Here is a 15,749-nt window from a genome sequence, read left to right as displayed (position 1 = left end):
AACCATGTCCTTAAGGAGCCACATCCACATCTCTTACAACACCTCCAGGCATGGTGACTCCACCAGTTCCCTGGGCAGCCTGTCACAACGCCTAATCACCCCTTCTGTGCCCTAACCACCCCTCCTGTGAAGGAATTCTTCAGGATACCCAATTTAAACCTCCCCAGCACAACCTGAGGCCATTTCCTCGCATCCTGTCATTTGTCACCTTATCCTGCAGTCAAAAAAAATCTAAGGGTTCTCAAATACAAAAACAAAACAAAAAACCCACCACCTCAGCACATGAAGGATCAAGCACATTTGGAGGATAAAACACCTATTTACATAAGAAAAATACTTCACTATTTACAACAGAAAGGCCTTCTTCAGCTCTCTCTCCACCTTAACTGACATTTAAGGCATAAGCCTATTCCACTGCTCCAGTTGCTCCCTAACCACTAAAGCTATAATTCGACTTTAAGAAGCAGATCAAAGAAACGAGGCCCAGTTTGTTTCTCAGTTATGAAAGAACATCCACAAACACTACAAAGGGAGTCAAGTACCTGACCTCCCAAATACACAAACCTACGCTTCCTTCACATACACTCTTTGTAATCTCTTAGTTTCCCTTGCCAAGCTCAAAACAAGTACTTGTAATTAAATGCATCTTCTTGTAGATCATTTCTGTATGTATACTTCAGGTATAGAATTCTCCACAGAGACTAAACAGACAAGGAAATTTCATTCATTTCTGATACCAAATGTTTTTCTTAAAAGACAAGATCACTGATACCACTTCGTATCTTTACCAACACCATCTGAACATGGGTAAAGGTGTTCAGTGAAGAAGAACCCACACTTCAGTGCCCTCCCGTCCCAGAGGAAAGCCTCTCTGTATCTCCATCAAGGATGGAAAAAGCCTGAGGAAAGCCATCCTCATAACCTGAGTACATAGAGCCAATGATTGCATTGTACTCAAAGCAACAATGAAAAACACATTTTCTACAGTAATCGAAAAAATATAAAGTCTGGTCCATAATTTGAGTTAATGTCTGCCTGCTCCTTATCTAGCCTTCAAAGACTGTTCTGCCAAGGCATTAGACTCTGCAGTCTGAAGCAGAGGAAGATCAGTGCTGAACTGAAAGTAATTTGCACTTCTCTTTAATGAAGAAATTCAGATTAATTTAGATGAGGGAAGCAAGCAAAGCCTGAACTAAAGTTTCAGCAGCAAGCATAAAAGCAGACTATGACCACGCTGAAGAGGCAATTCAAGAGGTTGCAACCAGTACACAAGAGATGAGACGTGATGCTGAGAACAAGAGTCTTGGAGCCAAGAAGGTTAAGAGAACTGCCATGGGTGAGAAAAGAAAGCAGCTAATTAAAGTAGCTTAGCATTAGAGATTGCCCAACTCCACTAGCATTGCTGAACATCCACAGCTGGGCAGAAGCAACCCCATCACGAGCTTAGGACTTGGTTCTTTGTTGAAGGGTGCAAGGGAAAAGGAGATTAAAAAAAAGAGGAAAAGTGTTATCCATAAGCAGCTGAACTGGTAAGACTTGGCTACCTATGGATTTGCTTCTTGTGTATGACTGCAGGAAAAGCTACAATTCAGTCTTCTGTTGGTTTAAAATGTGCAGATACTAATTTCTTCTTTCCCTCTGCAACCCCATATTCTTTTGTCACATTTGAGACTTCTACCATTTGGTCAACTCTTTAAGTCAACAACCAGCTTCAAGCACATTGATGAAGAACAACAAATACAGGGAACATGATATTCCTTAGAGTGCCAAAATAAAACAAGACATGGCCTGATTCTGACCCACAGAACAAAAAGAAGAAGAGGCACTAAAAGAGATGCTGCAGGGAGAATTGGCAAGTCAAGACAGCACAAAGTTCCTGAACTCATATACCATATAAAACAACTATACTGAACGTTTGTTTCCTCATCCTGTTTCTTCAAAACAAAAAGAAGCTAAATATCGGATATTTAAAGCCTTTCAAAAGCATTATTTTTTTCAGGGAAACTGAAGTAATTGGTCACAAGGAGGCAGGGGTGAAAAGGAGAATGCTCAAGATTCAGCTGAGAAAGAGTACTGAATGCCAAATGAACAGCAGGTGAGAGTTTCACAGAGATATGAAACTGCTCAGTGGCTGAACTGTCAGCTGGATAAAGAGATTTCATACCAAAATAAGCTGCACAGTGCTCCACATGACTCCCCTTTTGGAATTGGCATATTGAATATCATGTCACAGAAAACAACCAGAAAGCACACCGATAAATAAAGTTTACTATGCAATATGCTTAACGGTGAGATTCGTGTGCTTCAGCTTTTCTATTTTTGTTTCATGAAGAAGTATGTCAGACAAGAAAAGCTAAACAAGTGCAGCACTACGGCAGCCAGCTTGCTGAGGAATTCTCTTCCACAGTGCTCTGAACAGCCAGCATTTTCTTAGGCAGCAAAACCAGGAAGCCATTCATGAAGTGCTGCAATAAAAATACAACAGAGAACTGAGCTTAAAAGAACACCAAAACCTCTTTATTACAACCCAAAAGCTGCATTTAACAATGAGGTGGGGAGACTTGATGTTCGTCGCAAACCGTACACACAAATCAAACTACTGCATGCACAGAGCTACATCCTCAGGCATGAGTTACGTGCTATTACACACGTAGATGAGATCAACAGTAAACGCAAGTGCAAATACTACAATTCAGCTGCCATCCCTTTGCAAACAGCTTTCTATTATGGGTTACATACCACTACAGGGTGACATCTGCAACATCGCCTTTTCCTTTTCAGGACTCTTAACAGTGGGACTCAGGTTATACCCCCATAATCAGGTTTTAAACTGCCAACAAGAGGCACTTCTGAAGTCACACCTCAGTAAGATACTACGTGCTTAAAGTAAAGATAACCACTTCTGGAAAGCAGGGAGGTGAGCCTGGCTAGAACATTCAAGATAGCTGCAACTCCTAAGGGCATGGCAAGCTGCCATCAAGTCGAAGACTTCAGTCCTTGTTCAGCAAGCTAAATCTTAACTATCCTAATTCACCACTGGCTACTTCCTTAAGCTCCAGCTTTCTTATCCCTGGGAAAAGTCATCACAATAACAAGAATGAATTTTAGATGTCTTAAAACTCAGTCTGTTGGACAAACTGTTAAATCTTGAGCAATCATCTTTCAGGACAGATCAGCACACAAAAAGAGGCACAATCTCCAAGGTTGTTTCTGTCCACTGTTGATTACAATTCTTTCAGCTGTTTCTCATGCAGTCAGTGTATGCTTACAGTCGCACTTCTTCAGAGGAAGAAAACGAGATTCTCTGGTCATCATGTCTGTGACACGGCTTGCCCCCCCAACATCGGTCACATCTCACTGAGCTCTATTCTGTCACTCCTCTTAATACAAGTGAGGTCCAGCCTCAGATACTCGAGTGTCAAGTAGTATTTCAGGCTGCACATACTGCAACAAAGGTTAGTACAATTTCTTCTCTCTTAACTCATACTAATATTAGAAACTGGAAGCAAAAGTTAGTTTACCGACAAAGATGTTCCAAGAATTAGACAGTATGGAAGTTACCAAAACAGCAGTTTGCTCTTTCCTTGTTTAAGCAAGAATGGCTGTTCTTGTTGCAGAGAGGGCAGACATCCTAGAAATCTGCACTGAGGTTTCTGAATTATGCCACATAGTTGCCTTTTGTTGTTGGGTTTATTTGCTCTTTAGGAATAAAACTTATTTGCAACTTAGAAATAAAATAAAGCTTCTAATAAGTTTTAAAATAAATTTACAGTTGAAAAAACAAAATCTGTAACTCTTACTGAGCCCCCAAAAAAGTGATTTAGAAACGGACCACAGGATTTACTAGTTCAAAAGCTCTGCATGAAGACAGTTTCAATACATTGACAATATAAAGCAGATAAGCTTTTACCAAAGCTTTAAAAATCAAAAAAGGTCAAGCAGTTATTTCAAGAAAACGTTTTCGTTACAAAGATAACAAAAGATGCAATCTACTTTTGTTTTACTTAGGACAGAAAAGCTTTTCCATCAAATTGCAAGCTACACCGACGACATAAGTTACCCAAAGAGAACAGTGCTGCATGCACAATACCTAAGTTAAGCTCTGAAAAAAGAAACCTGAAGTTGGATGGGAGCTAAAGATCACAACAGAGCAGTGACCAATTAAGATGATCCAACCTTTCTTCTTCAAAGAGCAGTATTTATATTTTTACCTAGGAAGTATAAGAACACACAAACTTTAGTGTCCCATCCTAACTAGGTCATTTTTTGGTAATATGGAGTGTTTTCTTTTTTAAACCTAGTTTTTACTGAAATAGGGCTCCTTGTTGTTCTATCCATCTTTCCATTCATGTATCAGCCTCTCCAAAAAAATACAACACAACCAATTGGGAACCAACTGTACAGACGGGTCTCATGAAAATGGGCAGCTCTGTGGGGAACAGAAAGAGAAACTTAATGTAGCATCCCAGCAAGTAAAAGGTTAGGAAAGTGCAACCTCAAACACCGCCTGTGTGGTCTATCAGCTGGTCAGTCTGCATAAGCTATGTCTAAGCCACCTGCTCCCCATTGTCTAGGCAAACTGGGTGGTCTTTATCCCCTTTAGTACATTAATGGGAAGGTAGGGTGTTTGAAGGCTTCTTTTTTCCTCTGTAATTACTGAGGAAAGGGGAGAATTGGGTCAAGAAGGGGATCTACTGTACAGATTTGTAGGAAACCAGACAGCAGACTTCAGTTTCAGTCTTCAGAGAATTTTCTTTTGTAATTTACAGGATACCCTCAGAGAACCAAATAATAGTTTACTTGGAGTGGTATTTCTAGTTCTTCAGTCTTCCTAGCCCACGCTTTTCTATCACAAAGTTATTGCTTCAAGTTATCGCACAGAATTACATTAAACGATGAAAAAATTAACTTTGTCTTTCAGCATTTTATAGCTTCTAATAAATTCCTAGTACATACTTATTGAAAAGAACATACCCCTCTTTTACTATCTTTTAGACAGTCTTCAGACTCAGTTTTGCTTCCACTTCTGAATGCAATTATAATATATAGCATACTGCCATAACACGATGACTGGTTAAAACAATAATGCAAGCTGAAAGCAGTATATCAGTGACAACATATTATCAATTTACCCAATGCAACAAATGTCAAAAAAAATTAAAGCTGAGCAGGAAGAGTGCCATGGGTATTTTGACTCCAGAACTCCTGAGCATGAGCTATCTCCCTGCAGAAGCCTGGTCTCACAGCTTCCAGGCACCACCTCGGCCTGCTGTTCAGACCAAAGCCCCACAGTTGTTGAGTCTGGATGGGCACAGAAGAAGAACTGAGAAAATAAAATGTAAATAGTTTGACTCATGCCACAGAAGTATCTAGGCAGTGACCAAAGCAGCACTGGCGTGGCAGGTTTGAAAGCAGAGGCTCATCCATTGATTTTGCCTCGTACCAAGTTCAAAAGTCACTTCCCTCTTCTTGTTTGTACAGGGAAATTAATGATTTTTCCCCTCCATGCGCTTGTTCTGCTTGATGCACTGTTAACTGTCTCTGTACAACACGTACAGTGCTTTGGTGTTTCTAGTGTATGTTTTATGGGGAAGTTCTGAGGGGCACCGGGGATGACAGGGGAGGGATGCGGTCACCAACTTCAGGTATAACTTTACACAGTGAAAAATGAGACCATTCCTCATGTTTTTTTCATGCGACAGATTCAAATACTAATTCCAATACAAAAATAAAAGCTGCAGTGGCATGTAAAATTTTTTCATGTAGTAAAAAGAACTGTGTATTTTTTTAACTGCTTTAACCTTCATCTTACACTTGCATAAGTACCCGCCTTCCTTGCATAAACTAACGAAAACTGACTTTGAACATGACCTTGAGATCACATGCAAAATAGAAAAAAAATCAACAGGGGGTGGGGGGAAAGAATCCCTACTTGGATATAAACAGGTAGGATACTAGCATCTGAAGGCACACAGGAAAGACTGAGTACTCTCTGCATGAGAAGCTTTGGCCAGTCACAAGCTCTTCACAGTCAGTTATTAGGTACAGCACCCTGGAATCATTCAGCGTGGAAGAGACCTCTGGAGGTTATCTAGCCCAACCTCCTGCTCAGAACAAGGCTAACTTCAAAGACTGGGCTGCTCAAGGCCTTGCCCAGCTGAGTTTTCAAAACCTTGAAGACTGATGATACCGCAGCCTCCCCGAGTGACCTGTTCCAGTGCTCAGAAGTCCTGCTGTGAAGAAGTTATTTTATAGCTATTACAGTATGATCCTGTATAGAGAAAAGGCCTATCTTTATACATGAACTGCTATGCTCTCAAGCAACTAAAGCAGGTTTCACCATGTTTAAGGGCTCGATGCACTAAAAATTATTGAACCAGTAACAAAACTGTTTTGGGGTCGAATGGTACAGACTATTCCTTCTTTTCCTAGGTGAACTGGGAAACTGTAAGTATAAAAAAAAGATCTGGTATCTTGAAGTACTTGCAAAAGAACAACCATGCATGTCACTTGAACCACAGATATTACAACACTGGGTCTTTCCTGTGTTCCAGTTTGCATTACTGAGTAGCAGAAAGTGAGCGGTAAGTTAGTTTCATATTTTATTCTTTTAACTTTTTAACACTTTCTTTGTCTCCATTTCTTTCAACTACACATTCACGTGAAGTGACTTCCAGCATTAAACACGACAGCACCCCTATACAACAAGCTCAATTTAGCAAGCCTACTAGACCGTACTTTCATGGAAACAGTTCTAATATACTTGTTACACTGAGCAGTAATTATACCACTATTAAGAGTTGAGAATAGGAGTATTTATAAGTAATAATGTAGTATTCATTCTTTTTGGAATCCAAGAGCCCAGAGACTGACAATTTTAATAACTACTCGATGTTGAGTAGGATAATTAACATCCAGTCTAATATAAACTGCAGCAAGGGGTGGGAGTAACAACTCAAAAAGAGATTTGATTTTAGGTTATTAAAAAAAAAGGCAGCAGAAAAAGTAATTCAGTGTAATTTAGTACTGCTTAAAAAGTCAGCTTTTCTATGTATAACTTAATTTTTTGAAAGTTAACATTTCTTTCCAATCATGACATATGCCATTGCAAAACAACCAAGATTCAGTTTGAGGCAGTAGTAAAAAGTGCTTGTATCCCAACTTGCACTTGCTATCTACAGCTCTTAATAATTACTTCATAATCTCAGTGGGCTACCAAAACACAGTATAAAATCATCTGAAGTACAAGAAATCAAAAGCCTCTTTTAGAAATCAAAGATCTCTTAAGCTTTGAAAGCCTGGTTCACAGGACAACAGATAAGAGACATTCTGTCCAACCTCGCCATTCGTAGGTCAGAAAAAGAAAACTTACCAGGCTATTGCATGTCATTCATCAAATTAACTCCCAGCTGGGACCCACAGCCCTTTAACAGGTTTTTAGTAGAAGCATGTAAAGAACAGGAAAGATCAAAAGACGACCAGATAACCACAGGACAAAGTGCAGATCTTCCTCTTCTGTTTTGGGGAAGTCCGCAATTGAGATATGCCAGCCACACGTCAAGGAAGTGGATCAACACCCTGTATTTTCATAACTTCTGGCTCTGTTTCCAAAGGAAAGACACTCACCTATCACAAGAGATTGAATTCTCTGGGAATGCCATAAAAAATCTGTTTCAAGTTAAAGGTAGTTTCATTTCACAGAACTGTTTTATCTATGCTCTGAAGAGAGCGCCAGCAAAACCTGTTTATATTTGCATCATGAATACTCCGTCTTTATGGAAATCTGTTTTATGGAAATTTATTTTCATCAGTCCAGAGTTCCTCCATTTCAGAGCAAGTCTAACATTTCTTCTACCTTTATTGTACAGCATAAAAGTCATTCCTCCAAATGTTACAAGTAGTAATGAAAAATCAGATGTATCCAGGTGTAAAGATGTATGCCACTTCCCAGTTATGCCGATTATGATCAAACAGTAGATTTGAACTACTCGTGACAAATCCTAACAAGGATCAATAAGAATTAAAGTGGATGCCCTGTGCAAATCACTTTGGCCAAAGCACGTAGTCCTAGAAAAAGATGTCTCATTTCCAAGTGACCTAAAAAGTCATTTTTCCTACTGAGGTATGACTTCAAGAAAGACAAACAAACAAACAAACTGCTGCATGATTTTAATCAGAAATGATTTTCAACTACATCAGCTCAAGACACCAACATCTTTTAATCTGACATCACCAAATAAGAATCAAGAAGTCTTGCTTTTTAGTTTTTTTTTTTTTTTATAATAATCAAACAACAACAAAAAAACACCGTCATTGGATGCTGTTCTCTTCCACTGTTAATCATACAGATCTCCAGTTTCAAGCCTCATGAATACTCTTCAAATCAGAGTCTATCTACTCTGCTGACTGGCAAGTACATGAAGAATACTTTTTGCATTGCCAGTTTCTGGCAGAATACATCTGTGCTGAGTCTAAATGAAACCATCTTTGAAATGTACGCAGCAGTACTACCTATCTTAAAATCCCTTACCTCATCTTCTGCTGTTCTTTCCAGAAGCAAAGGTGTCAGAGACCAGCAAGTAAATAAATAGAAGTGCTGCAAGAGTCTTAGAGTAAATAACTGTAAGAAAACTGCTTTTTGTCAAGAATCCTAAAGATATTAGTCAATCCAATTTTAAAATGCAGCTGATGTTTAACAAAATAACATTACCAGGTAATTCTGAACACAGCAGAGTACAGAGGATGCTAGTAAATGAAATAAATGCAACTTCAAGTATAGCTCTGCACTTTTTGAATTCAATGCTGAAATTAAATACTGTGGAACTAGAAACGGGCATCCAAGAACACCGAGATGACAGCATCTCAGAGACACAAGAAATTCTTTCCAGTCTAACTGAGGTAAGTTTTCTAAGCCTACATCCAAAGCTCAAAAATCCATTCACCTATGTTTTATTCACATAAAACGTTTCCCACTCTTCCAATCCAATTGACTACCGCATGCCTATGCTATAAAATACAGGTAAGAATTAATCTCTCATTGGAAAAGCCCTAAGTATTAATCAATTCCAGAACCTAACAATAAATGACATCAGAATATTTAATACTGAATTGCCTGGAAGACATTCATTTAAGCACAGATTGCTCTCTTACTAATCTTAGGTGCACTTTTCCCCATTCTAGGTAACAACCTCAGCTTTGTCTGACATCATTGATTCTTACTCAGGAAGAAAGGGGAGGGGGGGGGGGGGGACGTAAGGTCAAAAAGTGGGGAAAAACAAAGACATTGTCCACTTGTTCAATGATACAACCACAGGTTTATCATCAGTGTTGACATTGCCTACTTCAGTGTTGGCACTGTATTCTTCATGACCACCATCTTGAATTTTAGGAAAAGTGAGAGTTTTTTTTTGTTGTGAAGATTATTGTAGTAAAGAAAAATCCCATTAAAATACATTTCAAAATGGAATCTGAAAAGAACATTTATGCTACTATTTCTAGTTATATTGAAGCACACTCCAACTTCTATATCTCTAGTAAAAACATATTACTGAAGTTCAGTTTTCAAGAGTAAAAAAACACTCGGAAAAAGTCCTAAGTCAGGCCTGTCAGAATCTGAAGTCATAACTTTCTAGAAAGCAATGAGATTCTGTTTAAAGAACTTATTTTAAAATGTACTCATGTAAGAAGCTGAGGTTTTTTTGTAAATGAAGACTCAGACTCACAAAACATGTTTTCCCATCAATGCAAGAAAGAACTAACTTGTTACTTTCTCTTGCAGTAAACTCAGGCTTTGGGAATGTGCTATTTGAAGGCCAAATCTATACAGGAGAAAGATACGAGTTCCTTCTGGTGTTATGACAGTGTTTGTTCTACCAGCTGCAAAGTCCTATTAAAAGATTCTTCTGCCTGGAACCTGATGCAATTTCCTACTTTCAACATTCAGATTGCGATTACTTTCGCAAACCATTTGATTATTTTGTGCTGCCTACCTTAACTCTTGTATTTGCTGCATGCAGGTGTATAGCAAGTTATCCTGGAGGTTTCAGATCAGTAGATGTTGTTGACATCTTGAGAATAAGCCATCTTTAGAGTATCAGTTTAGACAGGATAACATACCAAGGACAAAAAAAAAAAAAAAACAGGTCCTTTTGAACATTTGTCTCTGGCACTGGATTTTGAGAATTAAAAGTTGATGAGGGTTTTGTCCTCTATGATACACTTAAAGTGAAGATTGTAAGACTACTTTACTAATTTTTTTCCCCAGTAAGTTTCACATCACTAGTCCAAAGTGTTATCCACTGTTAGCCAGCCAAGAAAAGTTTATAACACAAGAAATAAGCAAACTTGCAAGCATACTTATGGTAGAAGTGTACAGTATTGCTTCTTTGTAAGAGATGCACTATAAACTTGCAACTTCCACTTTATCCACAGGACCTTAGAAAGACTTTTGCTAACATGAGGCTGCCAGTTTTAGCTGGAAATTCTTTTTCCAGAAGGCTCCAGCCAGAAGGCTCCTCTGATTAGTATTAATAAAATCATGTTCAACTTCTCCAAATTAATACTGAAAAGAGTAATTGTTTAATAATGGCAGTCTAATATTTAACTATTTATTTTTTTTTATTTGTGAAAAAGCAAATCTGAAATCCTCCAGGTGCTGCACCAGAAACTAGAATAGTACTCAGATTCCTTGTAGAATTTATGCTGATAAAGACTATCTGCTTGCATTATAAGGATCCATGCAGGCACAGTCGAGATATTCAAAATGCAAAGAATAGCTTCCAATTGGAGCAAATGCTAAGTTTAAAAGTATGCAAAGGATATTCACTGTTAGACCAAGCAGCTTAAACCCTAAGATTAGAGTTTAAAGGATGCTGCATCAGCAGTGAGTATTCAGAGGATAGACAGCTGTAATTTCCCACTTTTTTTTGCAAATAGCTTGAACCCAAGAATGATGCTTTATTATAGCAGTAGTTTGGATTTTTTTTCCCCACCAATTCTATTGAATGGCTACCTGATTTTAAGACTTCACACTTTGTTTTTTTCTTCTCTACCACAAAATAAGCACAATAGCGCTTACCTTTTATAGCCTGCCTGTCCTGAATTGTTCTACATCAGCAGAAAGTATTATTTTCAGAATTTTCTTCAACTAAGATTTAAGAGTCACTAGTCTAAATCCTCCTCGAAGACTTTTAGAAGTCTCCTCTCCGATACTGTCCAATAAAACTTCAGCCCAGTTTTTTATATGAAGCAATTTCAGAATCTGGAAACACTAACACCAGATATATCATAGACAAATAGCTAGAATTCAGGGCACGAGCATCTCTATACATAAGTAGAACTACCACCGTACCACTATAAAGCCTTCTGTGAAGAGCCCTTTCTTCTAATGGCTTTACATTCTTCCAGCAGCTCTTACACTGTTACACACTGTTACCTTTAGAAGATCTCAAAAAAGGCATCAAATTTAATCCAATTAAAAACAAAAATGCACCTCCTGCACTACAGAATAAAGTCCCAAATTAGTTGAAAACAAGCATCTATGGAGCCAGGCTCAATCCTGCTCCCAGGATCTTTTCCCATCATTAAATAACCTCTACAACATACTAGGTACAAGCTCACAGCCTCCATTACAGATGGGCATCCCACCATAATTTAGTTCAAGCCTACAGAAGAGGAGCACTTGCTTTCAGGAAATTTTCTGGCAAAATACAACACTTGGATTAAAAAAACAAAGTAGCTCCGAAGCATCTGTTAAGCATGCTTTGCCTTTCCCCTATCCCTCTGCTAACCTTAGAAGCAATTATTTTGAGGCCAAGCACAGAAAATTCCTAGCATTCCTAGCATCAGTAAATTTTGTAGATAAACCATAAACTTCTTTTTATATCTAATTTTCAAGACAGTTATTCAGGAAAAAAAGTGACAAACCTAGATATTCACAAGTACGTACCATATATACATAATTTATAAAGTTCTAGCATTTTTTTCTCCTGGGCATCGACTGCACCAGGGTTTTACTAATCACAGCTATCACCAGCACAGCTGTCAGCAAATAACATAAGTGAAGGTTATCCTACTTTGGAACACGGACACACTTTGTTACCAGTCCAAACAGCTACTGTGCCTTGCTGAATTAATGGATTTTGTAGGCACATTTACAGAGGACATAGGGCTAATAACAGCTTTAATTAGGGCAAATACGCAGCATCCAAGTTCAGCTGAAATGAAGCTAATCCCAACTTTCTCTCTACCCATATAAAAATTTTTAAATATTTAACACATCATCACAATTTTTACATCTGTAGATGAATCAAAAATGTGGTCAAAACTGAATATAAAAAGCAAATGAGAGCTCACCTTTATTAATACAAACATTTTGTACCGAAATACTATCCTTTACACAGCCCCCTTTTCTCTTATCTGCTGAGTTTTGACCAGTAGCTTCATTCAACTACCAGAGTTTTACCTTGAAGTACAACATTAAAATCTACAACAGATTTTTAGAAACGTATTTTCCTGATGCCTATGGTCCATAACAGCACCAGTGTAATGGAAACTAAATGCTGGACATGGAAATTCAGACCAAAGACATCAAAACGAACACTACTTGCCCTCACAACAGGTTGTATTGCATTTTTGATGTCCACAAGGAGGAAACGTGTACAACTAGATGCTGAAACAAAAACAAGGCAAAAAAGGAGATTTCCACTAAAGTTTGAAATGGCACATAAGTAGAAAACTACTCAAGAGTCCTAAGTAGAAAACTACTCAAGAGTCCTAACAATCTACATCGATCCAGTGAAAAGACTGCTCAGATACATGTAGAATGCTCTCCCAAGAATATCCTTCTCCTTTGAAGTTTTATCTAATGCTATCCAATTTTTATGCTTCGCAAACAAGGTTTGTCTTAGCAGCCAAAAAAAAGTTTTATTAAAAACATCAAGAAAGAATTTGACACGAATGTGAATACAGCGTCAAGCTACCCTCGGTCAAGTCACAGGCATTAGAAGATTAAAGGTGAGCCTCCAAATAGATAAAAAATTTATTTTCTTGCAATCTGCTCTTTAGCAGAGGTCCTCTGTAAGAGAAGGTTACAAAACCCTTTTTCATTTAAATGCCACAGCAGTATCACTGCTGCTATCAGAATGGTTGAAATCCTTGATAGTTCTTGCCCTCTTCCCAGCCCAGCCTTTGCTCCTAACTCACTGCCTCTGCTAACCTCTTCACTAGCTATCCTAAATACACGGCTAAACTGCACATCACTCTGGAAATCACATACTCCTCATGTAAGTTCCACATGAAAGACAACTGAAGATATTGCAACATTAAAAGGGAACTTGTTAATTTTAAAAGCTCCTGGAACAGCTTTCTTGATGAAATTTCAATCCCTTTCTTCACACATTAACATCCCCTCCCTTCTCTCAGATTTGGAGCAGGCTCTTTGATTGCTTACATCTCCTTTGTTTTATTTGAATCTCATTTGATCTGCCGCTTCAGGTGAGAGCAGGAAAAAAATAAATAAATTTTTCTCAATGCTCAGAAAAGGTTCTCTTTACTCTTGCCAATAAGAACAGCTTTGCTAGTCTGCCACATTTCTTTCTTTAGGGTAAAGAAAAAAAGTTAGTTACATCACCCTCATTCAAAAATGCTGTATAGGTTTTTCAGCATCTATAAAGTCAGTCTAATGAAGTTGAGTACCAAACTAACTTAACAAGTTTTAAAAAGAACATAGATAAAGACCAGTATAGGTAACATACAAATGCACGATTTTTAAACTGTTCTTTTCCTCTCCACTATCACTCACAGCAGGTTTTTCAACAAAACATGCTCAAAGGACAACAAAACATGCTAAAAGGACATGCACAAAGTTTTTTTTTCCTGCCCTCACACATGTACAAGCTTATCTACCCTGATGTGTTAGTTTTCATCACAGACATAAAAAACACACAAACACTTCAAAGTCGTGCAGTTTTCTTGTTAACAGTGACTTCCATTTGGAAACATTATTCTGGAAAAACAGCTAAGTGTTTTACAGAGCATTTCTTCAAAAATGATTCACCCTATAACAGTATTCAAACCTGTATTAGAAGAAAGCAACGTGTTTGGGGGCAAACTTGTTTGATCTCAACATTTTTACAGGCGCAGACAAAGAGGAAGAGTCTGAAAGCATTATTAATGGAAGTGTCCATCAATCTCTATGTCCATTCCTAAAAGTTGGCAGTCGAGGTCAGACAACAAATGCCCCAGTGCTTACACAACCAATACAGTAATGTGAAGCCCCCAGAGCTCTCATGCTACAAGGACAATGCTTTGTGACCATGTTGTAGAAACCTCACTTAACCATTTACACTACACACAATCAAACCACACTTGTGCAATACTTTCAATTTCTCAGTTCTTGGCAGTGAAGCCTGCAGCCACCTACCACAAAGCCTAACAGTGTCAGCAAAGTCTGAGAAGCCCGACCAGCTATTCCGTGGTGCCAGCACAACGATGTTCCCAGATGACGCTACGCAGGGTGGCACCGAGGGCCCAGCTCGGCAGCGTGTTCCCAGCTCTCATCCTGCAAAGATGGATCAACCTCAGCAGTTACACAGAAGGGGTTACAGAAATGTAGACAGTCACAAAAAATCACCTATCTGCCACTCCATGCGCTGGGCTCTCATTCTCGTAACCACAACTAATGTAAGGAACTTTGCACCACGAGACCAAGGGAACATTTATTTAGTTGGAAGTGCCACAGGCTTTCAGAGCTATTAAATGAGCCCTTTTCTGATCTTTGTCACATACTTCAATTCACCTTTGGTCCTCAGGAGGCGGAAAGGCAAGGCTACCACTTCTAACAGAACAACAGCCATGATGCACCCTTGGACCAGAATCCTATTAATTAAGGCTAATGAGTGGTTTCAGACTCTGGAAAAAGAAATTTATTGACCAACGAAAGCCCAGTCTGCCCCATTCTAGCAACAGAGCTGGAAAAACAGCCCAGTTCTAAAATCCATACCAACGAACTCTTACTCACATGAAAAGATTTACAGTCTTACACTTCCCCCACCAAACTAGTAAACACACCCCAAATCAGTCTATAATGCTTACAGGTGTCACAAATTTCAGTACTGATTTTTTTTTATATATATTAACTCAGCAAAAAAAAAAAAAATGCAAGTTTTAAAGCTTTTTCAAGCTCCCACCCAGAATTTAGACACCAATTACGATTGCCCTGGTCACTATCCATTTACATTCTCAGCTATAAAGCTTAATTTAGCGCAGCGATTTCTGAGCTTCCAGCCCCTCCTTTCTCTCCCTGCACATAATTCCTTCCAATTCAGAGAATTTAGGAGCCGCCACATTTTCTTTCTTACTAAATGAGTGCACTCCACAGCTAAATAGCAGCATTATGACAATGCTATAACCTTAAATTTCTTACATTAAAAAAAAAATCATCCAAAGACAAGAACAAGACAGAAAGGATTGATTTTTAGTTCTTACGGTTAACATAAAGAGGACAAGCATTCTCAAAATGCTGTTCTTGAATATAAATTTTTCATTGTTACATTGGAATATCAGAGTTAAACACGCCCCAAAAAGATCTTTTAATTCATCTTAATTAAAAGAACTGTTCATCAGCTTGAGTATACTAGATAATCCAGGGAATTTATTACAGTGAATTTCAATGAGTTGCAAGCAATAAGGTAATCAAAACTTTTACTCTCCAGCAGAACGTAGCCATTGTTGCATGCTACAACATGCAG

General features: G+C 38.4%; 1 protein-coding gene across 1 annotated transcript in view; it reads right to left on the bottom strand.

The window, feature by feature from the left end:
- TRAF3 (TNF receptor associated factor 3) overlaps positions 1 to 14,533 on the bottom strand; it is a 42,797-nt gene extending 28,264 nt beyond the window's left edge. Inside the window, exon 1 of the mRNA XM_084288373.1 lies at positions 14,423 to 14,533. The gene's annotated coding sequence lies outside the window, so the exon portion shown is untranslated. The remainder of the gene's footprint in view (positions 1 to 14,422) is intronic.
- Positions 14,534 to 15,749: the final 1,216 nt, after the last annotated feature.

The sequence above is a fragment of the Netta rufina genome, assembly GCF_964035555.1.
Source record: "Netta rufina genome assembly, chromosome: 5".
Lineage (NCBI taxonomy): Eukaryota > Metazoa > Chordata > Aves > Anseriformes > Anatidae > Netta > Netta rufina.
Note: the sequence above shows the minus strand (reverse complement) of the source record. Positions and strands in the feature narration are given on the sequence as shown.